Raw genomic sequence first — 9,477 nt, 5'->3', positions numbered from 1 at the left:
CAAATTACCTTAAAATTTAGAACTCTTGGGCAGATCTTTGAGTAGAAAATCACATCTAACTATCGTCCGCGTCAGAAGAATTCGAATGACTTGTTTTTCAAAGAAGAAGATCCAAAACTCTTGGTATCAATCAAAACTAATAGATCGACCGAACATTGAATCACACACTAAATTAAAATGTGAATCTCCTCGTTCGTATCTAATCTCTACACATAAACCTTACCATAGATCTGGTGCATCTCTATCATTTTTAGGGTTTTAGAGAAAAACTAAATCGAGAAGAAGAAGAAATTAAGACATCAATCAAAGAAATTTGAAAGGAACAATCGAGACGAAACATGATGAACGACTAATCTAGTTTTTTTATTCGCTGCACAGTTCTGCGGATAGAGTACAAGGAAGAAATGATTTAGAATCAGTATATTGTTTTTACATAAGGGCCATTTTTGTCATCATAAAAAAACGTTTTGGACTGAATCGTTTATTTAAGGACTAACTCGTACCGGAATATGTAAATTTGGACCTCCTAATACTAGGCTTGAAGAGGCAGGACTAGAATGTCTAAATCCCAACCAGTTTGGGATGAAACGTTAATTTCTACCTTTTAGTATGGGTGGATTTTATGGATTGATGACTAACCTCTAACCACGGCAACTTATGGCACTAACATTAGGTGGACTTGGTGACCAGCTAGCTTGTGTAGGTACTGTTTTTGGGCTCGACTAATTTCGACGGATGACCAAAATTTAGATTGAGCTCGTCACTAAACCCATTTTCGATACGACTACCTCGGATCCGATTTTGCGGCGGCATTTGAAAAATTGGGGTGTCTACAGTTGTCCCTTTTTGACAGAGGTTTACGTGCAACTGAATGTCAAAGACATACACACCTATTTTGCACAATTATTTTGTTCAATTATTTCTAAGTATTTTAATTTTGCACTAGTACATTTCTTCGTGATAGGAATCATGAAGAAATAGTACTTTGTGCCATTATCAGCTATTGCGAAAACAAGTTGCGGTTCATTACATTAATTCTTCTAACCACATGCTAGTCATTACATCAATTGCATCGTCTGAGTAGAGACTCTTCAATCTTTACGACTTTGCTCAAATATTTTCATCATCTCTGGTCCTTTATACGATCCATTAAAAGCTCGGGATATAAGAATTGTCCCATGCATTCTTGATTGCCATTATCCTTATGAAGATAGTACACTTTCACTTTCATTTCCTCTTTGAGCTTTGCATCCAAAATCTAGGGAAACCCTGTAATTGATGACCTTGCAAAAGAGCTATTAGTAGCACATGTTCCTAATAAACACTATTTTTGTTTTATTTTTTTAAATATTATTATTATTATTATATAATTTTCAAAAAAAAATACTCAATATATACAAAGGTTTAGGAATCCTGACCTGCCACGTGTCTGATAGATGCCACCAAAAATATTACCGTCCCCATCAAAATTTTTAAATATGTCAATCCTCCCAGCTATAATTGACTTCATCAATTGGCTTCAAACTGTAAAAACGATTCACGATCTTGCTGCTTTCCAGGGATGACGCTCGATGCTTCAAATCTTCAATTTTCTCCACGCGACTCTTCTTTTCCTCGATCTCTTTTAAGTGCTACTCAATTTTCCCAAGTGGTTGTTTAATAACCATTTTTTTCATCATTTTTTTATCATTATTATTTTTTTCATTTTTTTTTTTTTTGCATTTTTTCATTCAATTTTTTTTTTAACAAATCTACCCGTTTGGACGTCCGTTGCTCATGGAACATTAGGAGATAACATACAGGACTATTGATGACATACATACAAACATATCTCTCTCTATTATTTGAACATGACTTCAAAAGACTTAGTCTACTGACGTGGTCCCAGTATGATGATGGTGGTGCCCCTAGTTTTTATGTATTTATTTTTTCTTTTTGATTGACTCTGTATGACTGAAAATAATAATTCTTGATTGATTTTTTTTTTGACCGACTCTATAAGACTGACTAAAGGGGCCAAACATGATGACGACTCTGCCCCTAGACTTTACTGACTAACTGACTGAAGGGGCTAAACAAAGTGATGACTCTGCCCCTAAAATTTTACTTAACACTATGAGAGAGAGATATTGGACTTCTAAAAATCTCCTTAAGTTTCGTGAGCGTTCGCCCCTCTTAGATAGATTTGAGCACTTACCTAGATATGGTATTTCTTGGGTCAAGTAACACTTGCTGGGCCTGGATCATGTTGGCTTCCCCGATCAAATGGTTGAAAAATTCTTGTATTCTGTATGATTCTTGGATCTTCTCGAAATTCTGCTTGCTTCATCTTCTTTAACCCTATGTCTGAAAAATCATTCATTATCTTCTGATTAATTGCATTCATGAACCTTCTGCTGGGGAAATCATTCATTACTTTCTGATTAATTGCATTCTTGAACCTTGAGTTGGGAAAATCATTTATTGCCTTATGATTAATAGCTTTCTTGAACCTTGTACTGGAAAAATCATTCACTATCTTCTGATTAGTATCTTTCTTGCTGGGAAAATTATTAATTACCTTATGATTAATTGTTTCCTTGATCCTTATGCTCGGAATATTATTCATTATCTTCTGATTATTTTCTTTCTTGAACATGCTGCTGGGAAAATCATATAGTTCCTTCTGATTAATTGCTTTCTTGAACTTTATGTTGGGAAAATCAATCTTTTCCTTCTGATTAGTTGCTCCATCATTTTTCAAAAATAATACGTCCTTGTAAGAAACTGTTTTCTTAGGTAGAGGATTCATCGTCTTTCCTTTATTTGGTGGAAAAATCTCATCTTCATGTGTTTTGAATCTCTCTTCCTTCTTATCATTGGTCTTCCACATCCATTCGGGTCTTAACTGCAATGGTTTCTCTTCAATTAAATTCACTACTTTTGTCCTCTGTTTTGGCACACTCTTGTATTGTATCCACATCTTGGTCGCATCCATCTTCTTTCTCTGAGGTGCCCTTAAAGGTTGATTTTCCTTGTTTTGATTGACAAGCTTTACTTCTTTGGCCGGTTCAGGTTTTTCTTTTTGGTGGTTCCACAGTCCCCAAGGCTTGTCAATGTTCTCAAACACTTTATTTATACCAAGTATATTATTCTCCAAAATATTTTTCCTACAAACAAAATCTTTTTGGGTTTTTAGTTTTTCATCATTTTTTCTGGATTTTTTGAAATATTGGAAATAAAAGACGACTTATTTACAGATTCAGGTGGTGTACCCTTAATCGGTCGGATTAACTCAACATAATGAGTTAGAGACTTACCTGACTCAGCTTCTATTGTTCTTACCACTTTTTCTTCATTTTGTTCTTTTACAAACTTCAATCTGAGTGATGGATGTGTAGGAGGCGTGATTACATTTTTATCCTTGAGATGAGGTGGCTTGTAAATGTCTCCACTTCTTGCTACATTTTGAACTCCATCACCACCCCCAATTCTAAACGGATTCCACCTTGTAGATGAAGATTGATTTGTTGCATGTATTGGATCAGCATGCAAGATATCTGAGAGGTAGACTGGACTCGCAGGTGGTTGAACGGGATAAGACAAGATCTCTGAAATATGAACATGCCTGATGGGTGCCGCCCGCTTTCGTAGAAGGTCAGATATATGCACAGGCTCTGCTGGGAATTGGTTGGAATTTGGCACGTTCCTTGGTTTCTCAACTCCATAATAATCTGCCATTAATTCAGACAAAATAACAGGACGATTAGTTGTTAAATTAAATGAGTTCACAGTTTGTACCTGATCTTTGAAGAGTTCACTGATGTGGATGGGACGATTCATTGCAGTTTCTTGCTTGTATATTGAGTCGGCTAAATTGGTTTCATTTTCCTCCAAGACAAAATTGACCATGGGTTCCCTTTGATGATATTGCAATGAGTGCTTTGCTTCTGCAAAATTCCTCTGAGGACGTCTATATCTTCCCTGATTCCAGTTCTGGGTCTGCCCCTGGTATGGTCCCGTGGGTGATGCAATTATTGATGCAACTGGCACAATATTCACTTGATTTTCATATGTAAATGTGGAACTTTCGCAATTATTCCCATTAGAGTCCTCTGGGTTGGCCAACCTTGTCATTTTTCCCGTGTCCAATGCATTTTCAATCTGTGAACCCGCCTTCCATAAAAAGTGTAATGTTGGATGGTAAGATGATATCATCCGGTTCCAATATTCATGGTTCAAACAATTGATTATAATATCTACCATTTCTTCTTCGGTTAATTTCTCATCGATCTCTAACGACTTAGTTCTCCAACGTGGAAAGAATTTTGTGAATGCCTCATTGGGTTCTTGCCTGACTGCCTCTAAGTGTTTCCGAGTAAACTGAATTCCTGGGACCAACATAAACCGTCTCACAAACATATCGACCATATCCTGCCAAGTCGAAACTAGAGTTGGGTCTGTCTTCATCATCCACTTTAAGGTCGTACCGGTCAAACTTCTTTGGAACAGTTAGACTAACAACCCATCATTAATACCTAATGGTTTCAAGTACCCAACATACATGCGAATATGGATTTTCGGGCACCCAGTTCCATCATATCTGTCCATATCCAGAAATTTGAATCCAGGAGGTAAACTAATATCGGGATAAGGATATAACCCATGTGTATCTATTGTACCCTCATCCATTTTCCGCAAAGACCTTTCGATATTTCTGAGCCTCTGGGCTAATTGTCTTTCTCGTGTTGTGGTCTCATCCATTTCATCAAAATTTTCATTTTTAACCTCTTCAAAAGTGTTCTCTTCAAAATTATTCTTTTTAACCTCTTCGTAATTATGATTATTTTTTCCATTTCCCATATCAGCCCCGACATGTTTTCCCGTGGACCCAGTAATGGCCTCGACAGTCAACTTCTTTGTCTCGGCTTTCATCTTGGCTTCATATTCCGAGAACTTGGTATCCAACATCTTCTGGAGTTGTTCGCGCAACCAGGACACTGCCCCAGCATCGCCAGCCATTTCTGATTCTATAGTCATGTTCTTGTTTTCAAGGAAACAAAAGAATATATGGTAACACAGGGGTGCTTATGCCTCGGATTTTGTGCAACAATGAATGCAGTTTATGCACGTGCATGCAGGTTTTAATAACTTTTGGGTAGGCTTGGGTTATCTTAGGAAAATATACCGCAGACGTGGCCAAAGGCTAGTCTTTAGGACTGGGCTAAGGCTTGTGGTGTTCGACTTATAACGCCCAAAGGGTTCAGCTTTACTAACCACGGGTTTTCCTAAGATTCGGACTCGGACAATGCAAAATGAAAATGCAAGGTGAATGGGTGCGTGCAGTGTGTGTGTGCAACACCGAGTAGTGTCTAAAATCTCAATTATGTTTCAAGTTAGACTCTCAAGTTCCCCAGTAAAGTCGCCACTGTAGATACCGTCGAAATTGGTTAGGATCTCTAAATATCTAAAATGGAAATCACATGGAAATTATTATTTATCGAAGCCGCCACCCAACTTAGGGAGTTGGGACCCAAAATAAACACTGGTCCAAAACAGAGAAGTAGTCCGGGAATCAAGATACAAACTAGGCACATAATCTGTCCAATCCGAAGATCGGCCTCTACTTTACAATTGGGATTTTATAGATTTTGATCACTGCAAAAAAAATATGAAATAATAAAAATAACACAAAATAAATACTAAATTTCCGATGCACAAATTCGCCCTTCATCTAACCAAGCAAAAACCTGCTTTCAAAACAAAATCCAATATTATTATCATTCCACGAATAATCACCAATTATTAAAAACATAAATCACCACAAAATAGCAGATGAATATTATTATTATTATTGAAATTTAACTGATATGGAGCCAAAATTAATATCTAAAATCAAATTTATCAATGAATTATTATTATTATTAATCGACGATTGCAAAACGACTCTTAAATCATTCACCTATCACCTCGACATATACCCAAGATCAGTAGTGCAGCCTATTCGTGTTTCTCATAGTAACTAACCACACATATCAATAAAGCATTAACATGTTTTCAATCAATAAAGCATTAACACGTTTTCAAGTTTTGGTTGAATTAATTAATGCACATGTTTTCGTTTGGAGCATGACAGCAGAATTATTTTGCATGGAGCGAGCTTATACAAGACAGTAAGGAGCTAAAGACGTAAAAATCACTAACCAATCATATTAATACATAGAGATCTTTTCTGTTTCCAAGCATCATCATAGGATTAGAGAAAACTGTGTATATATTTAACTTTAAAAAGGTATCGCCAAATACAGAAAACCAAATAATACCAGCGCAAACCTGTTTTGGCTATGATCGATGTTTCGATGTCGCTTAGATTACTAAGGAAGGACCAACAATATTATTGCGCAATAATCGTATCCGAACGTCGCAACTCCAAACCATGCAATAATCGTATACTAATGAATATCCACCGATTTTTCTCCTCTCCAATTTTCTCCTAAAGCTTTTTTTATCGATCCCCCTGTTCTCAAGAATTAGCTAGCTATTTATAACTCTTTTCCATTATCTATAATCGCAGGATTAAAAGATATCGATCTAACAGCTCAAATTAAAAACCTAAATATTCTTTCCCATTCAATTAATATTATTTCTCAAATTAATAATTATTCTATTTCATTTTCCTAAATTATGAAAGATATCACTTAATTCCTATGATTCTAGCCAAGTGGGAAAGTCTTGGGAACAAAGATATCGGCATATTGTCTTATGGAGGAAATGTGCCGCTACCACTTTAGGTATAGACTTGCCAATGCCGCACATGAAAAAACGGTTTAAGTGGACTTTTAGTATGGGTGGATGTTATGGACTGATGACTAACCTCTAACCACGGCCACTTATGGCACTAACATTAGGTGGACTTGGTGACCAGCTAGCTTGTGTAGGTACTGTTTCTGGGCTCGACTAATTCGACGGATGACCAAAATTTAGATTGAGCTCGTCACTGAACCCATTTTCGGTACGACTACCTCGGATACGATTTTGCGGCCGCATTTGCAAAATTGGGGTGTCTACAGTATAGCAATGGTCCGGGAAGATATTTGCATGTTTTGATCTAAAACCTTATGTCTCATTTGCAGGGACAACCTCCAATGAATCGAACGACAACAACACCATGACTACCATCCAAAGGTATTAGGAAACCGCTTCTACATATGAACGAAAACACAGGATGTCAATTGCTATGCTATGTGAGAAGAAATTGAAGTCCGAGATTGAGGTATGAACTAATCTATTAACCTATTTACCGACTCCAAAAATTTGGCGTGGTGTTATTACAGGCAGGGGATGCATTGACTACATTGGCGCAAATAACTCAATTCGCTGATGATTGGTGGTGCGTGTACTATCCAGAATGCAGCCAGGATTTTGAGGAAATAAGGCACGGGAAGCAGTGTCCAGAGTGCTTGATATATATTAACTCAATCCCAATGTAATATTTATGTTCTTTTACTTTAAATATTAAAAAAAACGAGCATTACATATGAAAAAGCGGGGTCTAACAACCACACCCAATATTTTCCTTAGCAATCTGTATGGATAAACTCCAATATAATTCCAAGAGAATCAACTAGACAGTCAGACTCAATCAATGAAAATATATCCAAGAGTTATATCTCAATTTGTCATTTTACACTATTGGTACATGCCTACGTCGAACGCTTTGATAGGAAGTATGAGCATCCAAGGAATAGAATGCAACTAGCCTCATCAAGTATGACCACAATCATCTCTTGCGTCGAGCTACCGAGCCAGATGATATGAGAGGCCAAAGTGCCGCAATCATCTCTAAATTATATGATATGAGCGACAACGTACTGGACCGGCAATGCTGCAACTCATTGCGGCAGCCTGCGTACCCTTCCCTACTCTAAAGGGATCAAGCACAGACCGTAGTTCATCCTCGAATGAACAAAAGCTTAAGCCAACTCGTTTGCGAGGCCGTGGCCAAGCAATAGTAGTAATGGCTTAGTCCGTATAGGCCGTTCCGTCAAAATGCATAAGGAATATGCATCATCGAGTTTGTGGCATGGCATAGTAATGCCCATGCTTAACATGTTCCATTGGCAAGTCTACGCAGCTATAAATGAGGCTTAGGCATCATTATATTCTTTAGGCTAAGCTATGAACACTTGGTGCATGGTCCGCATATGCACCTTCAACCAACTACCCCCTCCCCACTGGCCTAATGCATCATTTGATGCGAGATTGTCCTTTGGCCAATATATCTTACAGCTTACACCCTCTTGGTGCCATATTGGCCTTGACCAATATGCCCATGTAATATGCCATTTTTGTCAGCGTATTGGCCTAGGCCAATCTTCCTTTTTTTCTACGCAACAGAGCTTGAGATGAAGCTTCATCTCAGGCCATGGCGCATCTTTGAGTATGCGCCATGCTAAAAACACGGGGTGTTACACTATGGTTCCCGAACTTGGAATAACATGCAACAGTTAGCATACAAGTACGCATACTGTGTTATATCCAATCATGGTTAATTGTGCTAAACTCCCATTTCAATCATTGAAACATTCTTAGAAGACGACAATAGCTGTCTCACACAAACTATTAGATTCAAAGCAATTTTCAAGTGATCGAATGATCAATACAAAACATTCCGAGTCTACATCAAATGACTGTCTCACACAAATCATGTAAGATGTTACAAGGCGATTTTCACATGATCATCTTTTGACTTTGTAGATACCGTCGAAATCGGTTAGGATCTCTAAAATATATAAAATGGAAAACACACAAGGAAATAATTATTATGGGAAGTCGCCACCCAACTTTGGAAGTTGGGACCCAAAAGAGGCACTGGTCCAAAAGTACAGAGAGAAGGTCCGAGGATCAAGATACATGTTAGGAAGGTGTGAGGCACCTAGCCCGTCCGATCCGAAAATCGATCTCTACTTTATAATTAGGATTTTAGGGATTTTGACCGGTAAACAAGATACAAAATAATAAACTCATAAAAATATGACAGAAGAAAATATTAAATATGCCCGCTAACGATTTATCCTTCCAAGCAAAACCCTATTCTCAAAAAAAACTCGATTATTATTATAGTTACTGCAAAATGACCGATTATTATTATTGGAAAAGACGAAATCTTAACGACTCAAAATGACAAATTATTATTATGAAAGGGGGCCAGAAGGTTTTTATTAAGCAAAACCAAGAGTCAAATTACAAAGATTTGGCAGGGAGACGCGCAACAAGTTGCGACCCAATGCCTTTTTGGATAACAATACCTGGCCTATGAAATAAAGAACTGCCTAAATTGTTGTTGACATCGTGAATAGCCATACAATTCTTCAATCTCTTCAAAAAGTCTATAGTGTCTTCACCTAGTTGTCCCGAAGTCGAAAAAATACTTCACGAATCATTAATCTTAATGTACTGATGCATATGGATATGGTTGAAAAGCTTATGGTTTGCAAT

The sequence above is a fragment of the Papaver somniferum genome, chromosome 3, assembly GCF_003573695.1.
Source record: "Papaver somniferum cultivar HN1 chromosome 3, ASM357369v1, whole genome shotgun sequence".
Lineage (NCBI taxonomy): Eukaryota > Viridiplantae > Streptophyta > Magnoliopsida > Ranunculales > Papaveraceae > Papaver > Papaver somniferum.
Note: the sequence above shows the minus strand (reverse complement) of the source record.